This window comes from Cervus elaphus, chromosome X (assembly GCF_910594005.1).
Source record: "Cervus elaphus chromosome X, mCerEla1.1, whole genome shotgun sequence".
NCBI classification, from domain to species: Eukaryota; Metazoa; Chordata; class Mammalia; order Artiodactyla; family Cervidae; genus Cervus; species Cervus elaphus.
In genome coordinates, this window is record NC_057848.1 from 122282537 (window position 1) to 122302906 (window position 20370).

Genomic DNA, 20370 nt, shown 5'->3' on the forward strand with positions numbered 1-20370 from the left:
ATCTATTTGCCATGAAGTGATGGGCCCAGATGCCATGATCTTAGTTTTCTGAAGGGTGAGCTTTAAGCCAACTTTTTCACTCTCCTCTTTCACTTTCACCAAGAGGCTCTTTAGTTCTTCTTCACTTTCTGCCATAAGGGTGGTGTCATCTGCATATCTGAGATTATTGGTATTTCTCCCGGCAATCTTGATTCCAGTTTGTGCTTCATCCGGCCCAGCATTTCTCATGATGTACTCTGCCTATAAGTTAAATAAGCAGGGTGAAAATATACAGCCTTGTCGTATTCCTTTTCCTATTTGGAAGCAGTCTGCTCTTCATGACCAGTTCTAACTGTTGCTTCCTGCACTGCATACAGGTTTCTCAAGAGGCAGGTAAGGTGGCCTGGTATTCCCATCTCTTTCAGAATTTTCCACAGTTTATTGTGATCCACACAGTCAAGGGCTTTGGCATAGTCAATAAAGTAGAGAGAGATTTTATTTTTGGAATGCTCTTGCTTTTTCGAATATCCAGCGGATGTTGGCAATTTGATCTCTGGTTCCTCTGCCTTTTCTAAAACCAGCTTGAACATCTAGAAGTTCACGGTTCACGTAACCATGGCTTGGAGAATTTTAAGCATCACTTTACTAGCGTGTGAGATGAGTGTAATTGTGTGGTAGTTTGAGCATTTTTGGTCTTGTCTTTCTTTGCGATTGGAATGAAAACTGACCTTTTCCAGCTCTGTGGCCACTGGTGAGTTTTCCAAATTTGCTGGCATATTGAGTGCAGCACTTTCACAGCATCGTCTTTCAGGGTTTGAAATAGCTCAACTGGCATTGCATCACCTCCACTAGCTTTGTTCATAGTGATGCTTCCTAAGGCCCACTTGACTTCACATTCCAGGATGTCTGGCTCTAGGTGAGTGATCACACCGTCATGATTATCTAGATCGTGAAGATCTTTTTTGTACAGTTCTTCTGTGTAGTCCTGCCACCTCTTCTTAACATCTTCTGCTTCTGTTAGGGCCCTACCATTCCTGTCCTTTATCAAGTCCATCTTTGCATGAAATGTTCCCTTGGTATCTTTAATTTTCTTTAAGAGAGCTCTAGTCTTTCCCCTTCTATTGTCCAAGGGGTCTTAAAGAATCTGACAGGACTGAGCAACTTTCATTTCCACGTCACGTAAACATTTTCAAGTCGAAACTCAGTGTCATAATAAAGTTCTATTTAAATACTACATTTCCTCTAGGATCAGAAGAGGGACAAGGGAGCTCACTCTCTCCACCATTATTCAATATATCAGCTTATATTATTTTATTGTAATTTTCAGTGTCAATGGCTTTGTTCAAAGTTTTCACAAAGGGCTCTCTGAAGGGCTCAGATGCAGTCTGAACCCGCGAACATGCTCAAGCAGAGAAAACAATGTGCTCCTTCTTCTGGCAAAAGGGTTCCTGGCATTTTTTTCAACCGCGAAGGGCGGGGGAGAAACGGGATGGTGACACTTGGAGCAACACTGCCACCTGCCGACCACAGAAACCAAAACGCCACAAGCCCGGAAGAAAAGCCAACGTTTTTCTTGGGTATTCGAGGAGAGGACTGGACACCGTGGATGCGGAAGTTAAGGGGGATTCCCATCAGGACCAGAGAAAGGAAGGCAACCTCTCGAAGGGGCCCGGCCAAACCACCCGTGGACCGCGGACTTCAGCGGTTCGCGGAACCAAGGAAACAGGGGCAGGAAGTCAGGGAGTCTCAGAAATCCGGGGCTTGGTGGGCGGTGCTGCGCCCCCATTGGCTGGTTCTGGGCATGCGCGGAACAACCCAGTGAGGCCGGTGCCAGTGTCCTGGCCGGGGTTGGTTGGAAGTTTTCTCCTGGACCCGGTTTCAAAGTCTTCACTGAAGAACCTGACCGTGTATGTCCGGGTCCTGTCTCCCACTGCCGAAGCCCCACAAGTGCGGAACCCGTACAAGTCCCCTGTGTTTCCCCTTCCGCCCACCCTAGCCCTGTGAACGCGTTCCTCCCGTGGTATACTCACTGTTCTCTCAGCCCTCACTCTTCTGATCGTCCTCAGTGCCCACGAGGCTCCCACGGTCACCCCGGAGACTCTCCGTCCTCGTCGATGTTCCCCTCCTCCCTACCCGAGCATCCCCCTGCCCACGGTCTCCCCGCCACCGACCCCGGCCCCGGGCATCAGGAAAGACCGCGCCCCTCATGGTCTGCTGTTTCTAGCCTTCTTCCCTCTCATCCCCCTCAACATGATGTCCTGTCCTCCAGCTCCCTAGCTCTAGTGCCAGTGCACGGATACCAGAACATCCTGGAAACCCTCACCTCCACTACCACACGTCCTTCCATTACCATCCGCCAGGCCCCGCCCTGATCCGATCCGCTGAGCCAGGGTTGGAAGTTGTCCCCCACAAACAAACCTCTTGTGCTCCTTGCACACTCCTGACTACTCACTCCCTGCCTGTGTCTGAGCACCTGAGCGTTGAGCACCCAGCTTTACAAACTTTACAGAAGTGTCTTATCTTAAACCCGTGGCCAGAGTAGAACTACTGTTCTTTTCACTCTCACCTACCTACACTACTACACTACACAGTAGTAACCTTTCTCGATCCTAATGACCACCAGCCCCAACCGAAAATAGTTCGTGGAGAAGAAAGAAGCAATCCCGTGGGATTTCTCAAGTCTCCCAATCCCAAAGTGCATGTTTCTGCCCTGGCAGTCTGCTGCCCATCTGCCCGAGTGCTCCTGACTGCACCCAGCCCCTCACCTCTGCCGGGATCCCATGCCTTGCACCTTCCCAGGGACTTCCAACCTACAGTTATCACCCCTCTCGCCTGAACCAGGACCTGCTCCCTCTACATCGCAGCATTCCACAAAAAAGAGGGAAACCCATCCTCTTCTACCACCCTATTCTGCAGCTACTGGCACATCACCCGTTGCCCTTCAAAACAAAACTGCTTCAAATTCTGCTGAGGTATTCTTTATTCAGCCCCCTTCCATGAAGCTTTTGTCCCAGTCACTCCACTGTAACTGGCCTTGCCAAGTCCATCATTGAAATCCATTCTTCCTGATCCCGCAGACACTCTTCAGTGCTCATCTTAGCCAACATCTCTGGCATCTTTGACTCTTGTGTTCTTTATCCCTGTTTTTATATTTCAGGGGTGTGGGGCTTATGTGACACCAAAGTATCCTAACTGTACTTGAGAAGGTACACATTCTACCCTATGCCCACTTTGTTTTATTTTATTTTTTTTAACAGTTGAGAATTTTTATTAAAACAATCATTTAAATTACAACAGTCCGCCAGAATAGCAAATAGCCTTCCCTGGTCTGGCCCTGACAGGAGGCCCCACGGGAGGGGGGGGGGTGGTTTGATGTCTTTGAAAACCGATGGAGCTTCCCTGGAAGCCCAGAGGGGCCGGCCTGGCCCTGGGGCAGCGGGGGTCCCCCCACCAAGGCCGCCCCCTCCGGGGGCCGCCGGGCCTCAGCCCTGTCAGCGGGCGACAGCGCTGTCGCCGGTTGTCAGCCTCAGGATGTGCTGTTTGGATTCAAAAGAGGAAAGAGGGGGAGAGAGAGAGGCCTGTCCCCAGGACTCAGAAGGCAGTCACTCAGGAAGTGTTACCTAAGGCCGCGGGGGCCGCCCAGCAGGGACAGCAGATGGCAGAGCCCCCGGGGCCCAGGAGGGGCAGCGAGCACGTCAGCGAGGTGGTCCGCGTGCACCCGCCAAGGGCCGCCGGTGCAGCCTCGCCGAGGGTCACTGGCCAGGTGCTTCCGCCCAGCGCCCGTCAGGGGCGCTTCTAACCCAACGATCCCAGCAGGGCCCTGCTCTCGTGGAGGTCAGGGGCTTCCTTAACTGGACAAGCCCTCAGCTCGTCCACTCACACATCACAGTCGCCTCCGCTGTGGGCGCGCGCCCTGAGCACGGATGTCAGAGTCCTTCTTCCACTCGGGCTCAGGACCCTTCGGAGGGCCCCGTCCTCTCCGCCTGTCCATCTCCAGGAGGTACCCGCCTGCTCTCGTCCCCGAGGAAAACCGCGGTGTTCCAGCCGGCCCACTACCCCCTCCCAGCCCGAGGCAGCTCCCCTAAACGGCTCAGACGCCAGCCCGCTCCCCTGTGGCCACAGACTTCAGACAGACAAGCAGCAGTTAAATAATAATAATAACAATAAAAAAAAAAACCCCACAAAGTACGACAAGGCTTTTATAAATGACCACCATGCTCTGTGCCCACAGCCGCTGTTACAGACTAAATCTACAGGTCAGGGATGGATGGGTGGTGAGCCTGAGGAGACAGCCGGGCAGACGCTAGAGGATCCCCACCGGGAGCCTTGTCTCAGGGTAAGAGGCCTTGGAGGGACAGGGGAGACGGAAGGGAACCTCCCGGCCACAGCTGTTCATGCGTAATGTTCCTCCCGGCCACAGCCGTTCATGCGTAATGTTCAGAGTCCCACCCCGCACTTCCCGAGGGGCTGGTTTCCTGTGGGCAGGGTGGCCCGAGGCGCTGGCGGCCAGCCCAGGATAACCCATAGGGCAACTTGACCGTGGAATCTGGCAGGATCTCTGTGAGCATCTCAGTCTCTCAAAACCACTTAGGATGGTCGGAGACCACCTCTGCCCTCGGGAAATCTCCTGGCCCTCACACGTCTTGGCGTAGGAAGCGTCTTCTCACTGGACAAGCGTTCCCTCCTGCCGCTCTGCACAAGAGCCCCGTGGGAAGGATGTAAACAGGCTGGTGGGTCCAGCAGGCCGTGGAGAAGGAAGGGCAGGAGAGTGGCCCCAAACCAAGGAGTGAGTGTGGGCCTTGGGGTGGGCACGGGGATGGGTGGGGGTCATGTGCCAGCTGCTGCCGAGCAATGACTATGCCTCCTCGCCCCCACCCGGCCCCGGGGTCACCTGCACCCCTCCCCTCCACGGCCCAGGGAGAATGTAAAGTGAAGGCTCTTGGGAGAAAAGGGCCACAGGAAAGGAGGCCCAGGCACCGTCACCGGCGGGGGGCTGTGCCAGCGTGTGGCCAGGAGGAAGGATGGTTCAGATCGGCAAGACGGACCGTGGCCGTGTCAGTGGCGCTGGGTGTTGGGGCCAGTGAGACATCCCTGCGGGGCCTCAAGAGCCCTGCAGAGACCTGGGTCGTGGCTGGGCTGACTAGAGCGATGGGGAACCCCCTCCTGCACATGCAGGAGAGCCTCCGGCTGGAGAGGCCCACCCCGCCTATGCCTGCCTCTCAGGCCTGGGTCTGAGCAGGCAGAAGAGAGGCAGTGAGTGTTTTGTAGGGTACAAGCTCCAGGTGCAGGCTTGGCTGGCCTCCCAGGCCCTCTGCCGGCAGCCAGCCCTTCACCACAGCTTAGGCCGGGTTTTCCCCGGGCGCAGCTGCGTTCCCACTCCCCACCGCGGGTGACCAGAGCGCTGCCCCCAGGGGTGTCTGGGCCGAGGGCCCATTTCCTCCTGGCTCTTCGTGGCCGAGCTCTCCGATGACGTGGAGCAGGCGGGCCACTCTGGCCTATGCCCACTTTGACCTGGATATTGTATGGGAAGTCTTGGGTCAAATGAAAGACAAGCCAAAGAAAAGAGCATCCCACTCACAGTGGGGAACGGCCCACAGAAGCAGTGGCAGGCAGAGGTGAGAGGGTTCAGACAGGGAGGTGTGACAAGAAATGAAGAGGAAGACCAGGGAAAGGAGGATTCCACCCCATTCACACTTGGGACTCACAGGGCGCACACTGCGCAATGACCCAATGTTGTCTTTGGGCAGATGGGTGGCTGTCATTTAGGAATTTCGTTTTCTGGAGCTGATCTTGGTGCCTGTTTTGCTGCAGGTGAGATCCAAGGGAGGGCTCTGAATCAACTGAGGGAGAAATGTGGAAAGGGACAGAATCCAGACGAAACCTAAGCAGGCAATGGGCTAGGAGACCTTGCAATTGAGGCTGAGGAGTGGACATCCCTGCCCAGGGATGGGCTGGACGATGAGACCCAGATTCAGAGGGGTCTGCAGATGCCAGCAGAGTGGCTGAGGCTCAGTCAGCCAGGGAGCATTGGATCCACAGCAAGAGGAGGGAGACAGAAATGCAAGTTTCACCACCCCAACCCACGGGCGGTGCAGGTCAGCATCAACAGCTGGAGCCAGGAGAGGACAGTCATCTTTCCCTCAGGGACCGCTGAGGCCACTGTGAGGAACAAAGGTATGCCGCGGTATAGAATACCCCTCCCACATTACCGCAAGCCTTGTAAGTGACACATACCCCTGCTCCATGGCTGAAAGAAGTAGAGAGCATTTTCACCACAATAGACTGAGCATTTGTATCTATGGATATTCAGTAGGTTGCATGCAACCACACTTTCCATGTTAGAAGTAACTTCAGTAGGAGTTTTCTGGTTACTAACCAGTATGAAGGGTGAACATTCATGAGGAAGATCAGATCATCCAGGGAGAACAAATACACTAAAGTGTCCATGGAATCTGAGGCGCATACATTGAGACTGTCATCTCAGCAACCCATGTCCCCACCACCACCCTGATCTTCCTGTGACCATGGGTCACAGAGGTACAGTGGGGCTAAGAGGGAGAGGAAGGTCTTCCTGGAACTCCAATGCTGCTTTGAAACCACCACTCTCCCTTGACCGCAACGTGAATACTCACCTGTGAAGATCATTCCAATTCTCCATTCTGTCTTCTAGTCAACAGTCCTGATGATTCTTTTGGAACTGGCATCCTGGTCTCTTTGGTTTGGAGAACAGAAAATAGCATACCCTGCAAGCACACAGACCTCTACTTCCAATACGCTGCGTCTTTGATTCCTTTCAAGCCATGCTTCTTGAAAGTACAGACTCCAGGAGCATCCTTATCTGGTTACCTCTTGATTCCTCCTCTGACTACCCATCCACAGAACATCCCCTTGCTAATGTATCCCAAGACCTCCGTGGGCCAAACTGTAGTACCCCGTGGTGTATTGGCCACACACACATTCCGTCTTCAAAAACACTTTCCTTGGTCAGAGTCTCTGACAGAAGCGCATCCTGGCTTTCCTCCTCCCTCTCAGTCCATTACTTCTAAGACTCCTTGTCTGTCCATTTACTTTAACCCCCTCCTAAATCTTGGTTTTGCTTTCCTCTGGTTTCCCACCTCTGCCCTGTGCTCTTCCGTTCTTTACATAACCCTTGGGTGACCACGGCACCCCCCAGAGCTTTTAACCATCTGGCTTGTTTTCATCCGTTATCCCTCTGTATGCTGATGGCTTTTCCTATCACCAGATCTACCTAAGACGTCCCAACTGGGCCCCACTTCCCCCACAGACTGAGATGTATGGGCTGTCTGCACTCAGATGTCCCATAAGCCCTGCAGACCTGCTAGTAGCCCCAACCCAATGTTCCCTGGGGTGTCGCATGGATGGGCACGGCCATCCACCCAGTTCCTTCAACCACAATCCCGGACATGCTGCTGGGTGTGATCTTCACCGAGCCATGACATCCCTGGAGCTGCTCTGGAAAAGGCTGACCCGAGATATTCCTGTTGCCACAGGTGGGGATCCGTTCCTCTCAGAGGCCCTGTTCCTACAGACACACTCTGAAGGTGTCCTGAGTACAGGCCATCACCCTCCTTTGGATCTCCGAGAGAACCTGGCCACTGTAATCCACCTGAGAGGTTGAAAGCCCTGTCTTTAACAGGACGGTGAGTCAGGACACAGCAGTGTAAGCCCATCATTGGGGAACATGCCAAAGAATATCCAGAAGAGATTCCTAAAGTAGAACGCTTCGAGAGGTGGGTCTTAAAAGGGTGTGCATCAAACAGGGGATTGCTTAACTGTATTTTTCCCAATAAACATCCTGTTCTTATTTGGTCTTCATCTGAGCATGGGAGTTAATTTGATAACACAGGAAACAGTTTAAAACGGCAAGTGAGCCCAGGCAGCAGATACGCTGACAGCCGATCCTTCCACATCAACATCAACAGCTACAATTCTCAGCCATCTTTACTCTTTTTTTGAAGCACTCTTTTGATCTGTCCAATGAAGTAATCTCCACAGTGTTTCAGAAATGTATTCAACTAACTAGGCACAAGGGATCCTGACAAGAAGTAAAAAAACTGAGTTTCACTAACAACAGCAGGGTTTTAACTGTAAAACTTTGGATTCAGGAACACCCAGCAGAGCAAGCACAAGATTAGTTTTCAAACAAGTATTTATTTGGGCAAGTTATCCCTTTCTTCAGCCTAAGATGGCTGTCAAGCATAGCGGGTCATGATGAAAGCCTGCTTTGCTTATACAGCGTTGGAAGTTTTCGATGTTCGATTTCTTCCAGTAAGAATGGGTTCTGTTTCCACAGCTGCAAGCTCGGCTTCCGTAAGAGAACTTTTTCAGATAATGCTTACGCCAGGGCCACACACCAACCCTACTACTTCAGACTCTCCTGGGATGTGCTGCTAGCATCAGCTCTTCTAAAGCCTCTGCAGGGGAGATTTGATGCACTGTTAAGATTGAGAAGCACAATCACATGATGCTTCACCTGTCCTGGTTTTAAATAGAATCCTGAACTGATAAGCCATGTTTGCTACAAATGAAAGTTTTAAAAAATTTGTAATTACAAATTGCCTTCTGAGGTAAATTCCCTTCTGAAGGATTTTTGACATATTTATTCACAGCCATATTTAGAACAATTTCAATGACTCAGTGGTGTGTCATGCCTCCAAGTCCCCTTCCTTACCAGACACTCAGGCAGATGGAGGGGAGGGAACGCACCTCAGTCCTGGTGGCAGAAGGAGGATGGATCAAGTTCCGTTGTCTTGGTTACTGCTCTGCTGAGCATCCCTCCTGGGTTGCTGAGCTCAGGCAGGGGCCCTCACACCAGGCAACAGGTATTCCTGTGACCAGAGGTTGGAGCTAAGGGCTGACATCCGTTACCAGGGAAACGGAAGCTGGGTCCAAGTGATTTGAGAAGAATGGGAAAACAACCAAGTGGAATTTAGGATGCAGGGTGGGTTCTGGGAGCCTGTCCAGAGCTATTGACTTGTGGTCACACAAAGGGCGCCTGTACGTAACAACAGAGACACACTCGACATGTGTGCTCCCTGGGGATTCTGTCCTGACGTGCACAGTGACTGTCTCTGGAGGGAGTATCTAGCACTCGTGGAGGAGGCCGGACCCAGAACGTGGAAGGAGCAGGGGTACTCCTCGTTGTGACAAAAGCAATGGCATGTCTCTTCCCACATGTCTCACGTGGACATCTGCATTACCTTCCTAAACTGCTTTCCTGAGGTATAATTACGTACCACAAATCACACCCATCACTCCCAGGGCAGTGACTTTTAGCACCTTCACACAGTGGTGCAACCCCCACCACAGTGCAGGTGTGGAACACCGCCAGCCCCACAGAAAGGTTCCGTGTACCCATCAGCAGTCGATCCCCAACAGGAATAGCAGTGAATAGACATTTCTGCAAAGAAGAGATACAGATGGCTAATAGACATATGAAGAGATGTTCAACATCTCCTCATCAGGGATTAGAAAATCAAGACCTCACTGAAGTACTTCCTCATACCTGTCAAGTAGCTATTATCAACAAGACAAGTAAGAAATGTTGGTGAGGATGAAGAGAAAAGGAAACCCAAGTTCATATACAATGGCGTAAACAAATCTCTTCAACACGTGATGCTGGGGAAAATGCTCAACTACATGTAAAAGAATGACACTGGAACACTTTCTAACACCACACACCAAAATAAACTCAAAATGGATTAAAGATCTAAATGTAAGACCAAAAACTATAAAACTCTTAAGATGAAACCACAGGCAAAACACTCTCTGACATAAATCACAGCAAGATCCTCTATGGCCCACCTCCCAGAGTAATGGAACTAAAAACACAATAAACAAAAGGGATCAAATTTAACTTAAATGCTTTTGCACAATGAAGGAAACTCTAAGCAAGGTGAAAAGACAGCCCTCAGAAAGGGAGAAAATAACAGCAAATGAAACCAGAGTTGTGTAGGAGGGAGGCTGAGCACTGTTAGAAATGCAAATAGTCGGATCCCACCCAGGACCAACAAGACTGAGTGAAAAATGGCTCCCCATGGGCGTCTCACCTCCTGGGGGTGTTGGAGGGTGAGGTGAGAGACAAACACACCATTGTGGCTGCAGAGATGGGAAGCACAACCACTGGAAGTAGAAGGTACTACAGGGGAGAGGGTTCCATTTGGTAACAATGCAACTACTGTGGATGGAAGGACAAACCGTCCACCACTGCCCAGGGTGACCAACCGCAGCCTTTGACACAGATGGGGAGGATGCTATCCTGGCGACCCAGGCCTCAAACCTGGACTGAGGGGAGTCCCCTTTCTCAGATGTCCAGGAGGACGCTCCAGGCCCATTTTGGTCATGCCCACTCCCTGCAGCCTTGAATACACAAGCAGCAGTGATTGGTTGTGGGGATTCGGAGGCAAGGAATCCCAGACCACTCTGGGGAGCCCATGTGGAAAACACAGGCTCAGGCTGTCACGGGGAACAGGGACAGAGACCCCATATCAGGCCAGGGCTCACACAGTCAGGTGCTGAGGTTGATGGGCAAGAGTTCACAGTGGGGGTCTTGGGCCTGAGCACTGGAGGACCAGTGGAACCCAGTCTCCAGGAGTGTTCACTGCCCAGTAAACAGGCTGGAGATGCTTCCCCAGTCAGTGGCTGCTTTAGTGAGGTCACTCTAGGAGTCAGCTGGCATCCGTGGGCGCACCTCTGAGTTTTAGGCAATCATTGCTCTGAGTTGCAGTGTCTAAGTACTTCTAAGGTACCATCTCACTTGAAGAAAACCCTGTCACCCCTGCAGGACCTTGAGTCCAGCTCTTTCTCTCAGAGACGCCCTCCCTTTTGCCCCAGCCCTGAGGGAAGTGCCTTGAATGCCTGGACCGGGTCTGAACTTTCTCTGGATCCTAGAGAGATTTTCAGTTCAGCCCTCACCAGGACATTAAGACAGACACCTGTGTGTGGGCAGGAGAGAGGTGTCCTGCAGAATGCAGGGAGCAGGCAACGTCCTCAGGGGATCGTCTGAGGCAGTGTAGGTGCTGGGTGAGAGGCCACAGATGGGGTGAGGATGTAACAGAGGCCCTGTGAGCAGGGCTAGAGAGGGGCTAAAGAGGCTCCTGGAGTGGGAGGGAGGCCTGGTGGAAGGTGAGGGGAGAGGGTGGGGATTTGGGGATAGAGAGGATTTGTGGCAGCTGTCACCAGGAGAGGGACTCTGGAAAACGACAGATGACTAGAGGGATGTAAGGGAGCTGTCATAGGCACAGTGAGGGGAAGACCTTTCCTATCTCTAGAATTCAGTTGCCCACTGTGTGTGATGAGACATGACAGAGAGGACAAGGTCCCTCGGGCTCGTTCTGTGGATCTGGGATTCACTCTGAACCTCCCGTGGGGCAGGATACAAAGTCGACACACCCAGAGGTGACCAGGGTGGGTTAAGTCCATTCTGAGGACCCAGACATGGGAAATCAATTTCAGAACTCCTCAGCTCTCAGGCAATCCTCACCCCTGGGATGAATCTGCCTTCCTCAGGATGACATGCTGGTGAATGCAGACTGCAGGGACTGCAGGACTGGAGGCCTCTGTCCCTTGGGGTTGACTGAACAGAGACTCAGTGCAAATGCCAACACAGCAGCCCAGACGGAAAGATGTGGGGTTCTGTGTCCCAGGGTGCAGGCTGTAGGCTCTGGTGGAGAGGGGTGAAGCCTCTGAGCTAAAGAAGAGCTGTTATCTAGAGTAGTGTCTACTTAAAGAAAAGCATATAACAGGAGAGTTGTGAGTTTAAGTTGGATTTGGAGTCTTCTGGGAGCTACAACCCAGGACACAGCTCCTCCTTTGGCTCTGAGGAAACTGCTTGGAGGGGGTAGCGGAGAAGTCAGTACGATTGTTGCCTAGGAAGTACACGCAGTCAGGCGTGCACATTGGTTAAAGAGTGCTGTGAAACACAGAGATCAGATGTCACAAGTTCATTACTTTCATGCTTTTCCGTGTGTGGAAGATGCAAGAATCTAGGGTCACTGAAACTTTTCCTGAGGTATCGGTAAATAAATAAAGGCAAACCTGTACAAAGCACAGAGTGCCTCATACTGTTTTTCACCCTAAATTCCTTCAGAATGCACTTTAGGTCAGCAACCAGAGTGGTTACAACTTAACACTTGTAGTACTGGCTGTGAGTAATGCTGTTTGTCTTAAGGATCTGAATTTACCAGTGGCCAGATGTTCAAGGTAGATTTAGAAAAGGCAGAGGAACCAGAGGTCAAATTGCCAACATCCGCTGGATCATATAAAAAGCAAAAGAGTTCCAGAAAAACATCTCCTTCTGCTTTAATGACTATGCCAAAGCCTTTGACTGTGTGGACCACAACAAACTCTGGAAAATTCTGAAAGAGATGGGAATACCAGATCACCTGACGTGCCTCTTGAAAAATGGGTATGCAGGTCAGCAAGCAACAGCCAGAACTGGACATGGAACAACAGACTGGTTCCCAATAGGAAAAGATGTAACTCAAGGCTGTATGTTGTCACCCTGCTTATTTAACTTTGATGCAGAGTATATCATGAGACACGCTGGGCTAGATGAAACACAAGCTGGAATCAATATTGTCAGGAGAAATATCAATAACCTCAGATATGCAGATGATACCACCCTTATGGGAGAAACTGACGACAAACTAAAGGATCCTTTGAACAAAGTGAAAGAGGAGAGTGGGAAAGTTGGCTTAAAACTCAACATTCAGAAAACTATGATAATGGTATCTGGCCCCATCACTTCATGGCAAATAGATGGGGAAACAGTGACAGACTTTATTTTGGGGGGCTCCAAAGTCACAAAAAGTAGATGGTGACTGCAGCCATGAAATTAAAATACGCTTCCTCCTTGGAAGAAAAATTACGACCAACCTAGACTGCATATTAAAAAGCAGAGACATTACTTTGCCAGCAAAGGTCCATCTAGTCAAGGCTATGGTTTTCCCAGTAGTCATGTATGCATGTGAGAGCTGGACTATAAAGAGAGTTGAGTGCCGTAGAATTGATCCTTTCAAACTGTGGTGTTGGAGAAGACTCTTGAGAGTCCCTTGGACTGCAAGGAGATCCAACCAGTCCATCCTAAAGGAAATCAGTCCTGAATATTCATTGGAAGGACTGATGCTAAAACTGAAACTCCAATACTTTGGCCACCTGATGCGAAGAACTCACCGTTTTGAAAAGACCCTGATGCTGGGAAAGATTGAAGGCAGGAGGAGAAGTGGACAACAGAGGATGAGATAGTTGGATGACATCACTGACTCAATGGATATGAGTTTGCATAAACTGGGAGTTGGTGATGAACAGGGAGGCCTGGAATGCTGCAGTCCATGGGCTCTCAAAGAGTCGGACACTACTGAAGGACTGAATTGAACTGAGAGTTGGAATTGTCTAAGATGGTTAGGGTCTGTGTCCTTAGGTGTGACATATTTGAGGTGTTTTGGGGTGCTGTCCAGGATGAATGCTCTCTGAAATGTTCATGGATCTGTGTCCCAGACATGAAGTCTCTGAACTATTTGGGAGGGTTTTGTCCAGAGGGTTGGGTTTCTGAGTTGTTCATGTATCTGCATATGAGAGTGGTCTTAAGAGGAAGGCTGGATGGACCCCACTCTCATGGGTCTTAGAAGTAGACCTATGATACCACATTTGCTACGATTTCTACCATGCCTCCCTACAGAGATAAAATCTTGTAGCCCCATCCTCAGGGAGGGCAAGTCATGTGCAGTACACAGGAGCCCACAGTAATAATACTGGGAAGAACAATATTTCCTGACAAGACTACCACCCTTGATAGGGGCCCTGTGAAAAATCTGTGTACACACACTCACTCAGACAATCTGCCTAACCCATGACAAAGTGGCCACCATTGGTAGATGGGAGCCCAAGGCTCAGTGCAGATGGAAGGTCTCGGCTCATAAGGACAGGAGGAACTGGATGCAGGCTTGGGCTCCTTGGAGGAGGCAGGGAAGACTCAGCAGAACCCCGGCCATGTAGTGGGCGAGGGGGGCATTGGCACAGGGCCACAAGGACCCCGTGACTGTCTCACTGTCAGGATATGCCTCTGTGTCTCCCCATCACATGCCCAGCTGCTTACCTGATGTATTGAATGTAATCTGCACATTCCCTGGGGATGTGGTGGTGGAAAATACAGAGGTGAGCCTCCAAGCAGGTGGGGAGAAACCTCACATTCACCAAGTTGCATGAGGCTCCATCACAAATGCAGCGATCCCTGCCTCTCTTTCCCCCACTAAAGCATTCATTGGCACTGAGGTCAGCAGGAGGGCAGTCAGGCTGGACAGCTTGTGAGGGACCCTGTGTACAGCATGAGCCTCCCCATGACTGGATCATCTCCATGTCTTGATCAGGGCAGAGGACCCTGATGTGTGCCAAGGGAGCATGATTGAGACTCAGGCCATGGGCAGCTGAGTCATTTCCTAGAGACAGTCCCTGGTGGGGGGCAGGGCGGGGAGGGGGAGCAGCTGCTTTTCTCCTGTAGAGATAGTACCTCATCCAGTAGCAGGGCTGGGGGCCCACAGGTGGGTGCTAATTGGGGATCCTTTGCTGCCAGAGATAGTCTCTCTGTCCCTGTCCAATGTTCTATCTGTGTCTTTCTCCCTGCCATCTCTGTGCCTGTTACATCCTCCCTGTTTGCCTTTACGAGACTGACTGTGACCTCACTCATACCGCGAGGGTCCTTCCTCTGTCTCTCCTGAGGGTATCATCAATCAACATGGATGTCCACTGGGAGCAGTAGGGGGGATTCCACTTGAGTGTAGGGGATTCTAGGAAAGGTATGTTCAACTGCAGAGGGTCTGTGGTTTTCCCGGGATGAATCTAGAATTCCTCAACAATCATTGAGTGATCTGGGCCTCTGAAAGAACCCTGGGGGCTTCTCTGGTAAGAACCCTCCTGGGCTCAAGTCATAGTCCCCGCTATGGACAGAAGGCCCTAGGGGACCCGCCCTCATCACCACTCCTGGCTCTCCCTCCATCATGCTGTGACAGTCACATAGCTCTCCACATTCTTTTCATACACACTACACTGAATTCCACTCCCCAGCTTTTCCACTGGCCTTAAATCTGTCTGGGACACTTTTCTCCCAGACAAGCATTTCCTCTAGGCTTTTGCTCAAATGTCACAATCTTAGAAGGAACTTCCCTGGCCACTCTTTCTAGATATCATCCCCTCTCTCTATTTCACTATCCCGGTTTAATGTTAACCACAGCAGTTATGAACACCCGATAAATTACTTATCTTTTGGGGCTGTATGACCCCAACACAATGAAAGTTCCATGAAACCAAGGTTGATTTTCTCTTTCCTAACACACAGAGTTCTGCTTGACAGAAACTGTGGAGAGGATGGATGAAAGTCGGAATGAATAAGCAAATTTAAACTTGTTGAGAGAGGCATAGCTAGACAGGCTGAGGATTCTGCTAGAAAACATATTCAGGGGTGACAAGATGGTGACAAACCCATGGTCTTTATCTCACCTATGCACTATCCTTGGCTCCCCTCGGAGTTGACCCCTTTCCTAACAGAATGGAATGTCCTGTTGTCCTTCTCACATATTACTCGGAGTCAACGACAGAGGCCTTCCCCACTGCAGACCTTCAGATCCCAGTCCGAAGATTTCTCTCCCCTGCCCGCTGGGGGACTGTGGCTGGCTTTCCCCATTGAGACCTATTCTGTATTAAACAGGAAAGCACAAACAAGAACAATGCCCAGCACACAGAAAATGATTTCCATGCTTCCTCTTACGATAGTGGCCACTACAGAGAAGTAATCTTCAGTTTATGGAGACATTTTTCTGAGTCCAAGATTGCAGCAATCGGCGGGGTTTTCATCCTCACGTTGCCTTTCCACCCTTGGAGGATCATCCACCCTCTAACGGGCCACCGGCATCTACATCGGCTGTTCCCCAGGCTCACCACCAAGGGGCGCGCCAGATGAAACAGTAGGGTCCTAGAATGTAGCACTGAGGGGTAGCGGTAGAACCACCCACTCTGGAAGGTACCATTCGAGAGGGCCAATGACAACACAGAGAGTACCTTTACCCCGCCTCGGGCATCGACCAGAGTTCCTAGCGGAGGCACGCATGGCACCACTGTCTCCATCCCCATTCGCTCCATTCCGGCTTCCGGCTGCATCTGAGTCCGAGTGGACACCGGTATTAAGCTGCAGCTGTCCTCGTCTCTTTTCCAATTCCACCCCTTCGTTTCTACATGGTTACATCCAAGGGGGGACGGCTACGGAGCGAGCTGGGCTGCCAGTTTGGGGTCTGGCGTCAGGGAGCGTTCTGGGCATTGATTGGTCACCGCGAGGTCGCAGGAATGAGCTCTTCCGGGGCGCGAATTGGCGCCGGAAGTCCCGCGAGTCCCGCCCTGCTTCGTCTCCGGCCCAGTTCCTGTTGGCTGGCTGGCAGTTACAGACACTGGGATGGCAGAACTGGACCTGAGGACGAGAGGCATGTTGCCATTCGCGGCTTTTTAGAGCATACAGTTTTTCTCCGAGTTGTTTGCTTTTCCCGAAGGGGTCGAACAGCTGCCCTGGTTAGTGGCGAGGTTTGGCGCAGTCGCTGGCTGTGCATGGTGACGGCGTTTCGGTCTTGTTTAGCTCTCGCTCAGTCTGGATTGTGTGGCAGCGCACGGATATTCGCAGAAATGCATGCAATTCATGTCCAGGGAGAGGTCTCTGAGTTAGCTGTCTCTCCCTGGAGACTAACCTGTGCCAGGGAGCCTCGGCTCGAGTATCGCTACGTGTGTCAACACAGGTGCTGTTTGGGTACATTTGATCTCCTTGAGCCTTTGGGCAGAGTCCTGAGTGATGGGATATTTGATCTGAGTGGATTTTGTGAGCCATAGTACAAAGCCCCTAGGATGTGTGTGCCTGTATTCCGGGGTGTGCATTTTTGGAGCTTTCTGGCCTTTCAGTCCCTGGGTGTGAGATCCCTTTGTAGGCGTGTGCACCTGAGATTGTGAGACCTCTGAGTTTTTGATTCTGGTCCCAAGTTGTGATGTCTCTGAGCTGCTTTAAGGATGGGTTTGTCTAAAGGTGCGAAGTCTCAGCTGCTTGGGGATCTGTGCACAGGGTGCAGGTTTTCCATTTGGGCACTTTATCTGAAGGTCGTATGATGTTCTTGAGTTATTAAAGGTTCTCTTTCCGTTTAGGGTTTTTGCATTAGTTTGGTAAGTGTTGAGTGGTTTGGGCGTCAGTCTCCATGGTGTGAAGTATCTGTGCAGTTCTCATTTGTTTCTGTCTTGAAGACTTTGGCCTGTTTGGAGGGTCTTTGTCACAGCGTTTATGGTGATGGTCTCAGTTGTGTTTGAGGGTCTGAGACAAGTTGTGTGCTGTCTGTGCAGAGATTCAGTGAGCTCTTTTTGGTGTCTCTGGGTATCAATCTGAGCTGTCTGGAGTTTCTCTGTCAGAAATAAAACCTCTTATATTCTTGGCTGTGAGTTCTCTGTCCAGGATTTAGGGTTTGGAAGCTGGCAGATATGATTCTGAGGCCTGGAACCTGACATGGTGACTGTGTGTTGTTGAGTGTATCAGTTGCCTCCTGGAATCTCAGGTTGTTCATAATTATTACTGTGGGGCCAGTGCGTGTCTTGGAGGGTACCTGTGCATGTTAGCAATGTGTGTTGCCTGGCTCCAAACTATCCTTCAGCAAATGTTTTCTGAGCACCTGCCATATACCTGAGCACTGTTGGAGGAGTTTGTGACAGGACAGAACTAACCAAGTCTCCCCTTTGAAAGACTTGGTGGTCAGTAAATAAATAAAGGATGGCAGACACTATGAAAAAAGATAATGCTAGATCAGGGGAAAGGGTGTATGTAGGTATGATGTTATCATTTTATTCAAGGTAAGGAGGGAAAGTCTCCTTGAAAGATGGCATGTAAGCAGAGATCTGGAGGAAGTGAGGGAGCAGGCTATGGGGTTATCTAATGGAAGAGCATTCCAGGTAGAAGGAGCAACAAATGCAACTGTCCTGGCACGGAAATCTACTTGGCGCGCTCCTGAATGTCAAGGAGTCCTGTGATGTACAGGGTTTCGCATGTAGCACTCATCGAAAGTGGTCTCGTTGCTGCTGTCTCTTTCTCTCACAATTTGTGATTATCCGCATTTCACAGATGAAGGACTAAAGGCTCCAACGTGTGCCCTGCACCTTCTCTCCTTCCTATCCCTGAAATTAGGAGTGAAACCTTCTGGTCCATCATGAGAAAGAGAGAGAGTATGAGTGTCCCAGCTGCAGGGATATCACACTGAATGTCAGCCAAGCAGCAGAGATCACTTATAATGTGGGAATCATGCCTCGTAACATTGGTACTCTTGATGGAGGGCAGGACTTAAGAAGGAAACAGGAACTGGGGCAAAGGACAGAGGCAGGAAGGGAAGTTGGAGGACATTGAGAAAAAAAAAGCAGAAAGACTGGCTTCATCACATTGCTTGGGTTTGGCCCAGTTCACGTTGATTGGCTGACTCTATTAGGACATAGTCACCTTTTCCTGTCCCAACCTTTCTTTCCCTTCCCTTTTTTGTGCCTGAGCAAGTCAGTCCTAAAGCCGTTAGGTGTTGCCAGGCAAGGCATGTGTATGTGTAAAGGGCCATCCCTGCCTGGAAAGTCAGAGCCCAAGGTGGAAAGAAGGATATCCCTGGGGTTTGGGTGGGAAGGAGGCTAACTGCTTCATGGATGCAAGGTTGAGTGAGGTGTGGAAGTCAAGGACAAGGGATGGTTCTGCATAGATTGTGAGGAGGACCCTTTTGTGGAGGAGGGATCACTTACATGCATTGGGATTCATCAACTCATCAACTATTCACCAAATACATAAGAATGCTGAGAGCCACGTCTTTCATTTTTGGAAAAGGGAATTTCCAGTATAGAAAGGAAGTAAACTAGAACAAATTCTCAGGAATTCTACTGGAATTAAAGGTCTCCACACAAACTTCTTGTATTCGATAGGTGTGCATATGTGGCTAGACTGATACATAACTATAGATGTGTGTCTATGTGTATGTGTGTGTGATTGTGTACACACATATATTCCCAAGTTACTGAAAACAGCAACATTCCAATGGCCACAGTTACACCAGTCCCCAGATCCTAGCTTCTGAACACCTTTCTCCACTAAATGATGGGTTCCCAGGCTGAGGAAGGAAAGGAAATGATCCTGGTTCACCTTGTCATGTCAGTAACAAGGCAAAGTTCAAGAATGATGTGGAGACGTCAGAGGGACACAGAATACAGCTTGAGGGCTCTCCCACCAGACACACTTAGGACTCTCTTATTTTTTCCACCTTTTTTGAGGTATTATTGACATATAACCTGTAAGTTTAAGATGCCAATGTGATGATTTGATACACATATATTTGGCAAAACGATTCCCACAGCAGGGTTGGCACTCTATCCCCTCACATAATCCTTTTAAAAAATTGTTGAGGAAATAACACCTCAGATCTACCCCCTTAGCTTTCACTGTATTACACAGTTTTGTAAATTATACTCATCATGCTATACATTGGATCCACGCAAATTATTCATCTCATACCTGGACGTTTGTACCCTGTATTCAACATTTTGTGCTGGCCCTGGAACCACCATCCTAAAGTCTTGGAAATTTCTGTAAGTTTGACTTTTTTAGGTTCTGCATATAAGTGAGAACATACAATATATGTCTTTCTCTCTTTCACTTATTTCACTTAGCATAAAGCCTTTGAAGTCTATTCATGTTGTTGCAAAAGGCAGAATATTCTTCTTTGTGACTGAATAATATTCCATTGTATATCTCAGATTTTCTCTTTTCAAATTTATTTTAATTGGACGATAATTCCTTTACAATATTGTGATGTTTTTGTCATACATCAACATGAATTGGCCTTAGGGCTTCATGTGTGCCCCCATCCTGAACCCCCCTCCCACCTCCCTCCCCACCCTATCCCTCTGGGTTGTTGCAGAGTACCGGCTTTGAGTGCCCTGCTTCATGCATGGAGCTTAACACTGTCTCTTTTGCTGCCCTGCATGTACGGTCATTGGTACCGTCTTTCTAAATTCCATATGTAAGTGTTAATATACAGTATTTCTCATTCTCTTTCTGACATACTTCACTTTGTATCATAGGCTCCAGGTTCATCCACCTCATTAGACCTGACTCAAATGTGTTCCTTTTTATACTTGAGTAATATTCCATTGTATATGTACCACATGTATATGTCCTTCTCCGTTCGTGTGCCAGTGGGTATCTAGGTTGCTTCCATGTCCTAGCTATTGTAAACAGTGCTGCGGTGAACATTGGGGTCCCTGTGTCTGTTTCACTTCTGGTTTCCCCAGGGTTTATGCCCAGCAGTGGGATTGCTGGGTCACATGGCAGGTCTA

At 50.0% G+C, this 20370-nt stretch overlaps 1 long non-coding RNA gene across 5 annotated transcripts in view; it reads right to left on the bottom strand.

The window, feature by feature from the left end:
- Positions 1 to 20370, bottom strand: part of LOC122689036 — a 574758-nt gene that overhangs the window by 5954 nt on the left and 548434 nt on the right. For 3 of the 5 annotated variants that reach the window (XR_006339692.1, XR_006339689.1, XR_006339688.1), the window contains one exon: positions 4165 to 6722. This is a non-coding gene — a long non-coding RNA (uncharacterized LOC122689036). Of the gene's footprint in view, positions 1 to 2009; positions 6723 to 20370 lie in introns of those variants that run through there. The other 2 variants (XR_006339690.1, XR_006339691.1) reach the window with 2 other exon arrangements.